Genomic DNA, 14,528 nt, shown 5'->3' with positions numbered 1-14,528 from the left:
TGGCCAGCCCAGATGGGAGGGCAATCTGGCTGCGACATCTGTCACCCCATTGATCGCCAGGGTTGATTCGGCTGATCTGGCTGGCTAGGAGGATGTCCCCTTCCTCCCTCAAGGATCCATGTGTGTCCCTCCCAAAGCTACGCGCTTGGTCCAAGAGAACAAACACTCCCGATAGAGGAGGACCTTCCTCGGTCAAGGGTATACGAGTAGCTGTGCTCCCCTGCTAGAACCTCCAAACAAGCTCTCAAAAATAGTAGCCAGCTCCTTCAATATAGTCAGATGTATACAAGGAACACTGAGAAATTTTAAGAAATATATTGCTTGTATTTTGGGACAGGGTAGAACAGGATGCTGCCCAGGCAGTTAAAGAGTTAAAACCCAGGTTGAAAGCATTCAATTCAGGTATTACAAAGTTATTAGTGACTTCAAGTATGCACTATTGGCAAAGTAGAGGATGTCAGTGTTACATTAGATGATAAGCATGCAAGGAGGCATTATTGTTTGTGACCTATAAATTGTCTTTGCTCTTGTACTTTGTGACCTTTTGTCAAGTTGAGATTTTATTTAATTTTATTTTAAAGACCGGGTTTCATTGTGCTGTTCAGGTTGGTTTTGAATTTCTAGGCTCAAATGGTCTTTCTGCCTAAGCCTCCCCTGTAGCTGGGACCACAGTCACACGCCACCCTATGTACCTGTAAACTGGGTCCTAAAACAGGAAAATTATAAAGAAAACCTCACACCTCTGAAGAATTAGCCAATCATGAGGAAACTTAATTCTCTAACCTGGCCTTGAATCTGACCTGAATACCAAAAGCTTTTGAAGAAGTGAAGATAGAACATCTTTTTCTTTCCTTTCATGGTTCTTTTGTTTTGTCTTAAATCTTTTTTTAGGAATTAAGAAGTTTTCTTAAAATTCTCTCAGAATCTGGAAGGCTATGACAGGGAGAGGTGAGGACTAAGAATACACAGAGTGTATAGATAAGACAATGATCTCGTAAATTTCAGTCGGAGAACAAGCCCTTTCTAGCAGTGGCTCTGCATCGCTGTCTTGAAGGGTCTAATTAGGTTTTTTCTCTGACCTTGATTGCTGCTTTGAAAGCAATCTTTGAAACCTGGAAATGCCCTAAACTTGCCAAGTCCTGTTGCCTCTGTCGAGTCAACATTCTTGCCTTACCCAGACCTCTTGCTGTCTGACCACACTGCTTAGCTAACCCCACTGACATCACGCTGCATGCCTACGCCTACTTCATGAAGGTTCATGTAAGAACTGGCTTCCAAGCTAGGAGTGATGCTGCCAACCTGTAGCTACTCGAGAGATTGTGCAAGATGATTGCAATAAAGAAATAAAATAAGAGAAAGACTAAGATGTATCTCAGTGTTTCCTGGGTTCAATTTGCAGTGTGTGGAGGGGGGACACCAGCTTTTGGACTGGATGAGTAAGCACTTACTTATCATGTAAAAGTACCTGCATCCAATACCCAGCAGCAAACAAAAACAAAAACCAAGATTATGGGTAAAGTAAACAACTAAGAGATGAATCAAGAATCGAGTTAGATGTGGAAACAGTAAACAGAGATAGATTAACTGGAGAGGATAGAGGCTGGGTAAGAAAAGTTCAACTTGATAGTCTTTATCCTTTACAAATTAAGACATGAATCTTTTGCAAAGGAAATATGAGCTGCATATTATATAAAATATATTTCAATAAATTTGGGGTTTCTTGAAGTAGCAAATGTAAAGAATATAACAGGATTACAAAATTAGCATGGAAATTCTTAGGTATGGATCTCTTTAATGTTTCTTAATAAAATGATTGTCATAGTCTATATAATCCTGTCTTCCTTTCTCATTGAAATATTAGCTTGCTTAACTTAACTTATACTGTTATATTGTGACTGATCTTAGTTAAATCTGGTTTGTTTGATTGCTGTTTGTTATCGACAGATTTTATTCAAAACTGTTATAATTGATAGTATCAAGTCTGAGAGTATAGGCAACTATACTGAAAATGACAAGATTCACTACGATACCTACTCGGGATTGATTACTACCTGTTTTTGAAGTTTTGCACTATCTACAAAGTCATGTTTCTATCAATTATGTTATGTACTGATATATTCAATTATACTATATCTGATGATATAGCCAATTCTATTGAAGATAGAAAAAGACAACACAGTAACCATGGTAGAACTCCTTGAACAGTGGTTTTTATATGTCTTTTTCATTTTATGTATCTACAGGAATATGTTTTGTTCTGTCCTACTTTGTTTCATTTCCCCCTCTAATGTAGAAGGGATAGAAATACACGTTAAGACTCATGCATGCATAGAACCTATAAACAGTTTATGAGAACTGATTTTATGACACATGATGAAATGAACAAATACTTTGAAGGAAAAAAGACACTACTAGTGCTGATCCCGGAGTGTCATGATGTGAAATCCAGCAATGCTATTATTCTTTGTTCAGAGTGAGTTTAGCCTTTGGTTTGTTTAATCTCAATCTAAATGAAGATATGGATAACTGCATGTATGTTTAATTGTATAGGATTGATAAGTTTTGGTTGGATAGTTGAATAAAATTATTTGCAATCTCGCTGTTGAATTACCACATATGTTCCACTTTTGTATCTTGAACAATTATTTGTAAGAGGACAATATGTAAATATCAACTAGTGATTTATTACTATTTATTTTTTTCTTTGAAAGTAACTATTATATCTATCTGTTTACTGTAAAAAAATTAGATTTCTCCACAGAACTTATTCAACCTTCTGGCATTCATTCCAGAGAAAAAACCAAGTGGAACATAACCATGTTTAATTAACAAATTTACAAATGTGATTGACATGCTTAGTACTTTAATATATAAATAATATTTATATAGTATATGTTAGACTTTGCATAACAAACTATGCAGTCAACAATGACTTAAATATCATGCAACAAAGATAGTTCCAGGTAGGACAGGCAGCAATGTGTGGGTTTGCCATTCAAGAACACACTGGCTACAAAAGCACCAAATATGTTATCCTTGTCAGACAACATACGGGACAATGGGAAAGGGGATTTTTCTTGCTTTTACTAGCAAGGAAAAATCTTTCTAGACAGCTACCCAAAAACTTACTATAATATCTTAATGGCCAGAAATGGGCCACATTGAAAAGGGATCCCAGGGAATAACTGTTTTAGCCTCAGAGAAAGAAGCAGAAGAAAGGAAGGAACTGGTAAAGCCTATTGGGAAGGCAACCAAGTCATCTATATTACTCACTGCTGAAAAGGACAATAAAACCAAGAAATAATAGCAGGGCACGGGGGCGGCACACAGTAATAGTGCCAGCTACTCAGGAAACTCAAGTGGGAGAATCATTTGAGTCTATGAGTTGGAGGCTTGCCTAGGTCATGTAGTTAGACCCTATCTCAACACACAGACACACAGACACACACAGAAAGAGAGAGAGAGAGAGAGAGAGAGAGAGAGAGAGAGAGAGAGAGAGAGATTTTGCTTCAGAAAGCTCAGATACCACCTAATTTCATTTGAATTCAGATAAAACAAAACTCTGCAGACTAGGACTTGAAATGTGACTAGCACGCTGGAAGAAAAAGCAAACCTTCAAAAACCAAAACATGAACACTGTTTTCAAAATAGTTTTGATAAAGATAGTTCTGTGGTTTGTATTTCACTGAGTTTGGGAGGGCTTCGGGTTTATAATGGCAGCAGATAACTCTTCCTGGAATCCTCAAGTGTCACCACCAGGGTACATTCCAGGGAGGCACATTCTACAGGTTTGCCTCTCCAGTTACCTGACATTGTTTCTAAGAGCCACTCCTGGTAACAGTATTCATTTATCTTCCTGTCTGAATTTATTTAATATCTTGAAGCTTTTAAAAGAGATTGTAAATCAAATACTCCTTCCCTTAGAAAGGATACTAAAAGTACAAAGGAAATAACTAATACAAGTATAACCCAGAGAGCAGATCATTTGCACAAGTAAAAATTTTAGAAAACAAACAACTGTTCTCACTCACACGATGACCAGCTCATACATTGTGAAAATGTCCTTCTGTTTGGTAATCTGTAAACATACAGAATGTCTTGTCTTTTCTTTTATTTTAAAGAGGGTAAAACAAATCATAACAAAACAGAACAAAGCACATCAGAAGAAAACAGTGTAAGTGACACAGATTTCAAAACAAGACAACAGGGGCTAGGGATTTAGCTCAGCGGCATAAGCACCTACCTTGCAAATAGGTGGTCGTGAGTTTGATCCCGGGTTTAAAAAAATAAAAGACAACAGGAGATTAACAGTGGCTACCATATGGCTCTTGTTTTCTTCTAAATACTTGTCTAGATCTTCACACACAATGAATTAATATAAAACAAAATAGTATAGAACTGATCAGAACAGAATAATGAAGGCATTACAGGGCTTCAAACCAGACAATAGGAAAATCAACAATATCTACCATAATATCTCTTATTCTCTTCAAAATAGCTGTCCATACCTTCATGTATGTTGAAATTAAATAATACAAAACAGACTAAAACCACTCTGAACAAAGAATAAAAGCATTACTGGATTTCACAGCATGACAGTATGGAATCAGCAATGCAGAATGTCATTTCTACATTTTTTATTATTCAGAATGAGCAAAGAGACCATACTGTTTGTTTTTCAACTTTATTGATAATTGAAAATATTTTTCACTCATTCTGGGTTTAACAATTTTGACTACGGTAACCACTGAGGTTTTATTTTATGTTGTGTATTTTTACATAACTTTTTTTTGCAATCTGAGGATCAAATCCAAGCTTCTATATATGCTAGGAAAGTGTTTTACCACTGAGTTATAAGTGCAGGCCTTGGATTTTTATTTTTAAAACAAATACAAACTAATTTTTAAAAAGCACAATATTCATTTTATAAAATCCAGTAGTATAGAAAAAAAAGTTATTTGGAAACGTGCAAATCTTAGGCTCCAATTTCCAGGTTCTTTCCATTATTATGGCTCATTCTTCTACAGATAAATAGAAAAAATATTGCTAGAGTCTACTTATAATGAAGAATAACCTCTCCCAAGATTTCATATGTGCACACTTGCTTATACACATTTGCAATATTAAGTGAAATGATTGGATTCACAGTTAAGGGTCTGTTGGGACTCACTCAAAATACCAGAGTTGATATGAAGATAATTTTAAACTAAAAACATCAATTTTAAGATACAGAAATGTGTCACCTGGGAGCTTCCTTTACTAAAAGCGGACACTTTTATTAAATGAGGCTGTCATAAACTATCTTTCAGGGAGTTTTTACTCTTACAGGAAGGAAGGCAAAAGTAGGTCTATCATAAATTCCCTCTTTGAGGGGTTTTATAGCCTGAATAAGAGAGATTTTTTACCTGAATAGCCAAATAGTATGGAGAGAAGTATTCTAATAAGTCAATGGAATTCAGTGCTCTTACTCAGTGTTATTACAAAATACCATTAATATTATATTCAGATAAATAGTATAAATTTAAATTAGTATAAATGTATTATTTTCAGATCATAGCAATGGTGAGCCTAACAATAGAAATAACATAGCACTTTTGTCTCTTTTTCCTTGATCATGATATACTGCCAACATTTATTTTATGTTTTTGATAAGGGGATATTTTGCATGTGTACTGTCATTACTCAGAATTTCAATGGAAATGAAATTTTAAATATGTTTCAGAGTTGGGGGTGGGGGTACACACGTGTAAGCACTGAGGAGGCTGAGGTAGGAGGACTGCTGTGAGTTTCAGGCTAGCATGGACTACACAGTAAGTTCAAGGCCAGCCTAAACTACATAGTGAGGTCCTGTCTAAAAAAAACAAACAGAAAGTATGAATTGGAGTCAGAGAGAACAGATTTGGATCCTGATTCTGTGTAACTTAATATATATGTAGAAAAATAATGAGTACTATCTTGGAAAAATAATTCAACAACTATGAAGGCTCATTTTTTTTCCCAATGTAAAATATGAAAAATAAGAATCTGCTGGGATTGTTGTGAAAATTGGAGTGGGCACAATAGTGACTAGCTCAATATCTGGCACATGGTTAATGCTGGATAAAATTTTGCTAATGTTATTGCTTCTCAATGGTGTGACAACTTCAAATTTGGGCAAAGAATAACTTTGGCTAAGAATCTCTAGTTCTAAAATGTGCTGTGATGGTTGACTGATTGCATTACCCTGAGTAAGAGAAGTCAACTAAATTGGCTCAGCAATTCTATACCCTAAAATAAGGGTGATGCAGGCGACTTGTCACTGGGATGGTATAGAGGGGAAATGAAGGAGGATGGACTGGCTTCTGTGTCTTCAGAGGAATTCCAATCTCCACTCTCACTTTGGGCATCATCTCCTGTCTTCTAGTGCAGATTCTTCAGCCTTCCAGCATAGACTGTTCATTTAAACTTCCATTGCAGATCCATTGGTCTCCTGAAGACTTGCATGAGGCACTGCAGTGAGCTCCAGATCTTTCAACTGAATCCTTTGATCTCTAGTGTGCAGACAGACATCTGACTCTGTGGGTGGTCACTGTAATCCAATATTATAAATTCTTATATGTTTGTATATCTTGTGTTATATCTGTTTCTCTAGTAAGCACTAATTCAAATTTTAGTACCAGGAGTGGAACTGTTGCTGTGACTCTACTTGACCAATATGGTTTAGGAACCTTTGAACCTTTGTTGTAGGAAAGGAACATTTAGGAAATGGTTGGAGATGCTGGCTGTACTTGATGGGAAAATCTGTTCAGAGTTCAGAATACCATAAAGGTGACAGAAATGTCAGTAAAAACCAGGCTTGGGAGGTTTTTTCTGGGAAGGACTGCACTTGCTGTTGGACTCCAAAAAATGTGTATTATACCTTGGCAGAAAGTTTGTCTGCATTTGTCTAGAGATTTCATCTCTGACTAAGATTAAGGGTGGTAGACTATTAATCTTGCAAAATAAATTTCAAGGCAGTCTAATGTTGGGGCATTAGCATGGATACTTTGGGCACTTTTAGCCAGATCTGTATTGACAATCAAGAACAAAGAGCCCTGCAGGATGATTCAAGACATTGTGAGTTTGGCCAGAAAGGAAGCTCCAATAAAGTTACAGTCTGCAAAGATGGAATAGAGGAGAAAATTGTTGCTGAAAAGGCTAGCAAGACAAAGCCAAGTATTTCAGAAGCAAACAATAAAGATCTGAAAGCATGACAAGAACCAGCAGGCCTCCAGGTTTGCAGCTTCGGAGTTGCAAAGGTAAAAGAATTTGCTTTAAAAAGAAAGTGCCATAGCACCATGCTCCAAAATGGCAGTGGTCTAGGTAAGTTGTGTCTTGAGATTTGATTCATAGGCACTGGGCCCATACAGCCAAAAGAAAAAGAAGCCTGACTACTGCTCCAGCTGATGGCAGACCTTGACATTATCCTGGTGGTGCTGGTTTTACGTGCACACAGAATTCAAAAGTTGTGGGGTCAGGAAGGCTTTCACTCAGGTTTCAGAAGAAGGCCTGAGAGGCCAGGGAATGTGCCCCTGAGAGGGGAGTGTTTGAAGCTGTGAGCGTGAAGGTGAAGGTATACTGAAGAAGGTATATATAAGAAGTTTGGAGAAGCTAGGAATGCGGATCATCTGAGGAAAACTGTAAAGAGGGAGTAGAGTTGATCCATGAAAGAATCCATGAGAGCTACAACCACCATCAGTGCCATAGGGCACAGTGCCCCTGTACCCCAAGTTCTCCCTGCAATCTTGCCACAGATTGCAGGGGGTTCTGGAAGTGGAACTGTGGAATTTTTCCTTGCTGCATTATGATCTTGATATCCTCTTGTTTGTAACTTTTGGAATGGAAATGTCTAGCATATGTTATTGAATGTTGGAAGTGTTTAAATTTGTTTTCATTTGTTCAGAGGTTCATGGGTAAGAGTTTGCCTTAAGTCTCACAGAAGACATTGGACTTGGATATTTCAGGAATGCTGAAACTTGTTAGAACTATGGTAACTCCTAGAGATGAGCTAATTGCCTCTTGCATAAAGGGATATATATATATATATATATATATATATATGTATATATAAATAAATATATATATATATAAATAATATAAATTGAGGGCCCAGGGGTAGAATGTTATTGATTTTGTCTAGATTTCCCCCCAAGGCCTTATGAATCATAGATGGGATTTTTTTCAGAGGTGGCTGGATCTAGAATGTATGACACAGGATTAATTCATGATGCAATGCTAGGATCAAGGGCGCCAGGATTAAAGGTATGAGTGCTACCTGCCCTTATTAGCATAGATAAGATATAAGGGATAAAAAGCTGTAGTCATCTCTTCCTTGCTTTGCTACCTTCTGCCTGCTATGAACTGTTTCTTCTCTGTGTTGCCTGTCTGCCATACCATCCTGCCTTGGAGACAGCCAATCATCGGCTGAAACCTCTACAAACTGTGAGCTAAATAGGTCTTCTCTTCTTTAACTTCAAGTGTTATATATTTTGTCTCAGCAACAAGAAAAGCAACTAATACATATGCTATATAACTTTAAACATAACACTTTGAGAAACTGTGATTCTGTTTCTACAACTGAGGAATGGAAATGGCATGGCCAATGTTTGTAAATAATATTGTGAAAATGTCAAAGATTAACTAAATGCTAATTTATGTTACCTCATTAAAATCTCTTGCTCTGTTTATAGTCCTGAAAGTAATCATAGGTAATATTTTGTATTTACAGTGTTCTTTTCACTCAGGCATTAATGAGATATTTCAAAGGTGAACTTGCCCAAGGTTACCAAGGGCTTGGTAAGAAAATAACCAAACAAGCAAGTATTCTATAACTCATAGACAATCATTTTCTCTGAAGAATTTATCAGTTTATTTATTTACTTTGTTATTCCTAAACAGTAAGTAACAAATCTTTAACGGACTTTACCAGCTGCTCCACTAAGAAGTAGGTGGTGCTAATGACAATGTGTACAGTGTGAGCCTGCCTTGATTATTTTATGTCTTTTGCTGAGACAAAAATACTTTATTCCCAAAATGAAGGTAGGAAAGGTTTATTTAGCTTACAGTTTTTGGAGGTTTTAGTCCATACTTAGCTGGCTCCAAGGCAGGGTGGTGTGGTTAGGGGGCAACCATTCATGGTGACCATAAGTGACAAGAGCAAAAAGGGCAAAGCATGCTTCCTTCACTCTGTTATATAGTACGTCAGCTACCTAACCTTGGGTGGGTATACTACTCACACTGCCGATCCCAGTGCTGGACAACAAACCAATTACAAACACTATATTCAGCTGCCTCCAGGACTGCATGAGGCTTGCTGGGTCATCCAAACACAACCATAACAGAACTGATATTGCCGGTCTCTAGGACACTAGAATAACTGCAGCCTGTATTCTCACTTTCATTGCCCAACTGTGATACAAGATTTAGAGTTAACAGCAGTGGAGGAAGAGTGATGCTATGAGGGGATCAAGTGGAAAGGAGAAAAGAGAAAGAGATGAAAAAAGAACTGAGATGTGTTACGTATGTGGACCAACTCCCCACAAGGAATGGACTCATTCAGTGGATACTGCAAACATGTATTAATGTAAAGTAAAAAGTTTTTTCAAAAAAGAGGCATGGAAAATTGATGGAACTCTTGTTTTTTAAAAAGCACTTTTTGGATCCATTTCTTAAGGTATAAGGTTCATATTGCAATTGGCTTCCTAGCCTCTTTTAATTGAACTGTACATAGAAGTAGTTAGATCCTTGAGTCACATTGCCTGTATTTGAATTCCAGCCCTGAAGTTCCCTGGCAGTATAACTTTAATCATTCAGTGTCTTCATAAGGATGAGAGGAATACATCTACCTCATGAATTAGACCAACACATGGATCACATTAAAGGTTCAAGTAATGTTTTCTTTCAGGTCTACAGCCAAACTATATGCCTCACTGACATATAGCTCAAATGATTGGTAGTAACTGCTACTGTGGGTGGATAAAGTTGGTGTAAAGTGAAATAATTTGTAAGAGCAGTCACCATAAAGATATCAACGTGTATACTTCATCGTTCCATAAAGTAACACCAATTCTTTCTTCCTCACTAAAATTCCTAGTCAGTACAGCCCAGAAGATACGGACATGAGCTTTTAATTCAGCTGCGACACTTCCTACATGTCTTTCTCTTGGTCTCCCATCTGTAAAATGATTAAATATAGTACATTCTACATCAAATGAATGATATTTAGGTAACACAAGTAAAATGATTAGCTGAGTTTCTGAAAAGCAGTAAATTCTGAATAGTGTTTTTGAAAAGTGTGAATTGTTGCCACTGTTATTTTAAACAAAATAACAAGGCATACAGGCCCCTTCTGATATTCCAGGGTTCAACTGTCATCACAGATTTAAATGTGCTTAGACTTGGGGCTGACCATTGTGTACCTAGACATATAGAAGCAGCTCAGAATGAATCTTTTTCTAGCTCACAGTAGGCACTCACATAAATATTATTAAATGCATGCCTCTGAGGTTGGTCTGAGTGCTTAATGTTCCTCTGTGAACGTCATGGTTCAACCCCTAAGGTTTTGCTTTGTTTGTCTTACTGTTTCATGTTCTGGCCCATTTAGTTGACAGATGTTGTTTATATCATCACAAAGTCCTGTTGTATCTAATCTTGTCTTGCCTGGAATCTGTTCAAAGAAGCTGAAAGAAGCCATAGCCAGGTGGCATTAGAATAGACATTTAGAAATTACGGCAGGTTGGGGATAACAGTTTTAAGATCAATAGGAAAAAATAATGTATTTTTTTTTAGATTTAGATGCTTTGCATGTATATTGGAGTTTGGATTATCTTCTCTATGGGTTAATTCTGGCAAAATTAAGTTAGTAATTCTTCTCATCCAATTTGCTCTGCTTAAATCTTCTTATTGTCTTATTAGATACAAAATAATTTTAATATTAACAGTAATAAAGTCTTCCTCAAAGGCATTCTAAAATAAAAGTTTTACATTATGAATTGCTCTCAAATATTCAAACTTCTGTCATCCATTACTTAAAGACATAAATGCCTTTTAAAATTGTATTAATAAATTAATCAATGATTTTAGTGAAAGAAAATTTGCCATTAATTCTCAAGGGGAAGTAGCATTGAGCTTAACCATGTGTACACTTAGATTATTTATTGAATTCCTTTTCACTTGCCTTAATCCAAATCTTATCTTCATTTGTAGTGGGTCAAGGGTGTTGCTGAGACATCATCAGAACTGATAGCACTGGAATGCTGCCAAGTCAGAGTACCACCATCCCCATCTCGCTCTGTGTGGATAGTGCTTGGTTTATGGCATTTTCCATTTAGTAATTGCATACTATTTGGTTATTTGTGTTCCTGTCCAGGGTATAACTGCTAGAACTCCTGCTGCCTGACTGTCTTATGAGAAGGAAGGAAGGAAGGAAGGTCAGAAAAGAAGGGAGGGAGGGCAGAAAGGAAAGGAGAGAAGCAGAAAGGAAGGAAAGAAGGAAGGAAGATGGAAGAAGGAAGGAGGGAAGGAAAAGGAAGGAAAGCACAAAAGAAGGACGGATGGAAGAGGATAGAGACAGAGTAAGGAAGTGGGCCTAGGAAAACACTATTGTCATTATATTCTCTAATCTCTCTCTCCTCTGTCTTCTTCTTTCCCTCTCCTGCCTTCCTCTCTCTCTCTCCCTCCCTACTTTCCTCTTCTTTCTTTTCGATAAGGATCCCAGGTTGGCTTCCAAGTGGTGATCCTTCTGCTTCAGAGTGCTGGGATCACAGGTGAGTGCCACCACACCCAGCCTCTCCAGTCCCATGTTCCCCTCTACTGGCCTATGGTTTTGTTTCTATCAAATATCTTAATGATATGAGTCAAAGCAAAATAATTCCAAGATATTTTATTTCTTGCCATGAATTGATTTGGTCATTGACATCTCCTTAGTGGTGATAATCTAGTTGGTTGGAAATATTTTTTTAATGTAGGATTTTAAAAGGCCACTTAAATAATTCTTGTGTATATGGTATGTGGTTTTACCCATCCCACCTTCTCAAAGTTTGAGTTTTGTGTCTCTGTTAGCCCCGGGATCAATAAAAAAGATATTATTAAGGAAAAAGGAACTGAACTTTAGTTTCCCTCTGTATTCCAACTTATCCTTTTTTCATAGGAGCTGAATGTTTTAATTTTTGAAGCACATCTTTTTGCCCTAAGGAATATATTAAATAATGTATGATAATACATAATACAATTGTTCATATAGCTTTTATTTCATTTTATTTTTTGTTTTTTTGAGAGAGGGTGTCGCTGTGTAGTTCAGGCTGCTCTTGAACTCACTATATAGCTCAGGCTGGCCTCCATTTCACAGCAATCCTCTTGCCTCAGCCTCTGGAGTCTGGGTTACAGGCATGCGCCACTATCCCAGGCACTGATATGCATTTTGAAGTACAATTTTTTTTTGTCTCCAGAAAACACTTAAGTGCATTCTTTCTAACTGCAAGATAGTACAGCTTTTTAACATAAGATGACATTTGCCTTGCATTTTACCTTTTTAAGAATGAGATTTTCTTCACAGATTAAGTTGTTGTTCAACCTCATAATATGTCAAGGGAAAAATGTTGATTTAATTTTTTATTTTTTATTTTATTTTACTTATTTTTTATTTTAAAGAGGATAAAACCAAGGAAAATAAAACAGAATTAAATCATTAAAAAATAAACCAGTATAAGTGATACAGGACTTCAAAACCTTATGAAACCAACAATAGTTACCATAATGCCTTTTGTTGTCTTCAAAACAGCTGCAGATACTTTTGGACATAGTAAAAATTGAGCAGAACAGAATAGAGTAGAAACAATAAAGCCAAAACAGTGAATGCAATAAAGACCTTCAAAACAAGCCACTAGTAAATACAAAATGGCTACCATAATATGTATTGTTGCTTTCAAATAGCTGCTCCTGCCATTAGATTTCACATAATCAGACAACACAAAAGAGAATAAAACCCAACCCAACAAGACAATGAAAATGATATGGTTCCTGGATCTCCCCCACACAGCCCAGGACTGGGGCAGATTCTCAGTGAGAGGCTTGGGTGTGGCTGTCCTCACTGGCAGCAGCTGGTGCCTGCCACTGCCTTCCAGGTGGAGATCATCTCCTGGTGAGGCTTTGGTTCTCTCCTCCCACGGTCCATGAATGGTGCAGACTCTGATTTAATTTTTTAAAATGTATTTCCTGGGTTGCACCCAGCAGCACCCAATAGTGTTTTCTTCTTTGAATAGACAGAATAGTCACACAGTTTAAAATTCAGAAGACAGTGACACACACTTCTGGCCTCAGTTACTTGTGAGATGGGTGGGAGACTTGAGCCCACAAATTCAAGACGAGCTTGGGCAACATAGTGAGACTCTGTTGCAGAAAAACAAATAAAACAAAATTAAGAACCAAAAGAGTATATAGCAAGAGGTCTTTCTCCTGACTCTACCCATAACTAGAGGGTAGCCACTGTAGTTTGAAAACTCTTTCAGAAATATTCTGATTTTTGATATGTCTCTTTTACTCTTAACAGGCATTTGTCTCATTTCCTGGATGCCAGATTCAGTTATTTCCTGGAAGAGCTATTTCTCTCCACGGGATATCTTTAATATATTGATCCACAAAATTTAAAAATTAGTATAATTAAACTTCCATTTGAAGGTTTGCTATGATGTTAATGTTGCTTGGCTTAATTTAAATAATATTTAAAAGAAAACTAATTGTCCAGCATCTTTAAAAAACTAACAAGCAAATGTCTTCTTGGGCTTCCCTTCAGTGAAGAGGATGACTTGTGTACTAGGAAATCCTTTGTTGTTTTTGCTCTTGTCATGTGGGAGAATTTCAGATTAGGTTTGAGATCCAACCCCACAGGACATCTTCATTTATCTCTACATTTTCTTGCATTTATTTAGCAATAACCCTTTCTTTACCCAGATCCTCTTTCCTTCTCTGTCCTCTCTTCTGTGGTCTACGAAGGTCCAGAATGTGAACACAGCTACAGCATAAGGAATTAACTTTGGAAGTCATGTTGGATAGAATGTTATTTGGGAACAAAACTTACATATGGCACTTCATACTCATTGCAACTTGTTAAATTATATTACCTGCCTCACTGTTAATAAATCAGTTGGTTAAGGTTTGGAATTGGCTCACTAAACAGAAACTTAAGTAAATCAAATCCCTATTTGCTAAATTTAGGCTTTCCTTGATGGTGCAGGTCATTCTTACACTTCACTGGAAGAAATCCACTGGAGGAAATTTTTGAGGGGATTATGAAATAATATTCATAGTCCTACCCACAATGAATCCTCTATTGTGGCTCTGTGAAGGGTGCACTAGTGAAGATGGAAGGAAACATACTCTCTATACATACTCTGAGTCCACAATAAGATCATTCTTTAATGAGGAAAGGTTTAGGGGTATTTCTTGGCGTTAATCCCACTTTGCTGAATTCCTTTAAGGTTTCACCTCATACTAAACTAGCTATACTTGAGGAC

This window comes from Cavia porcellus, unplaced genomic scaffold (assembly GCF_034190915.1).
Source record: "Cavia porcellus strain 051 isolate PalLab524CR breed Dunkin Hartley unplaced genomic scaffold, mCavPor4.1 scaffold_19, whole genome shotgun sequence".
Classification (NCBI taxonomy): domain Eukaryota; kingdom Metazoa; phylum Chordata; class Mammalia; order Rodentia; family Caviidae; genus Cavia; species Cavia porcellus.
This window is presented reverse-complemented; position numbering follows the sequence as displayed.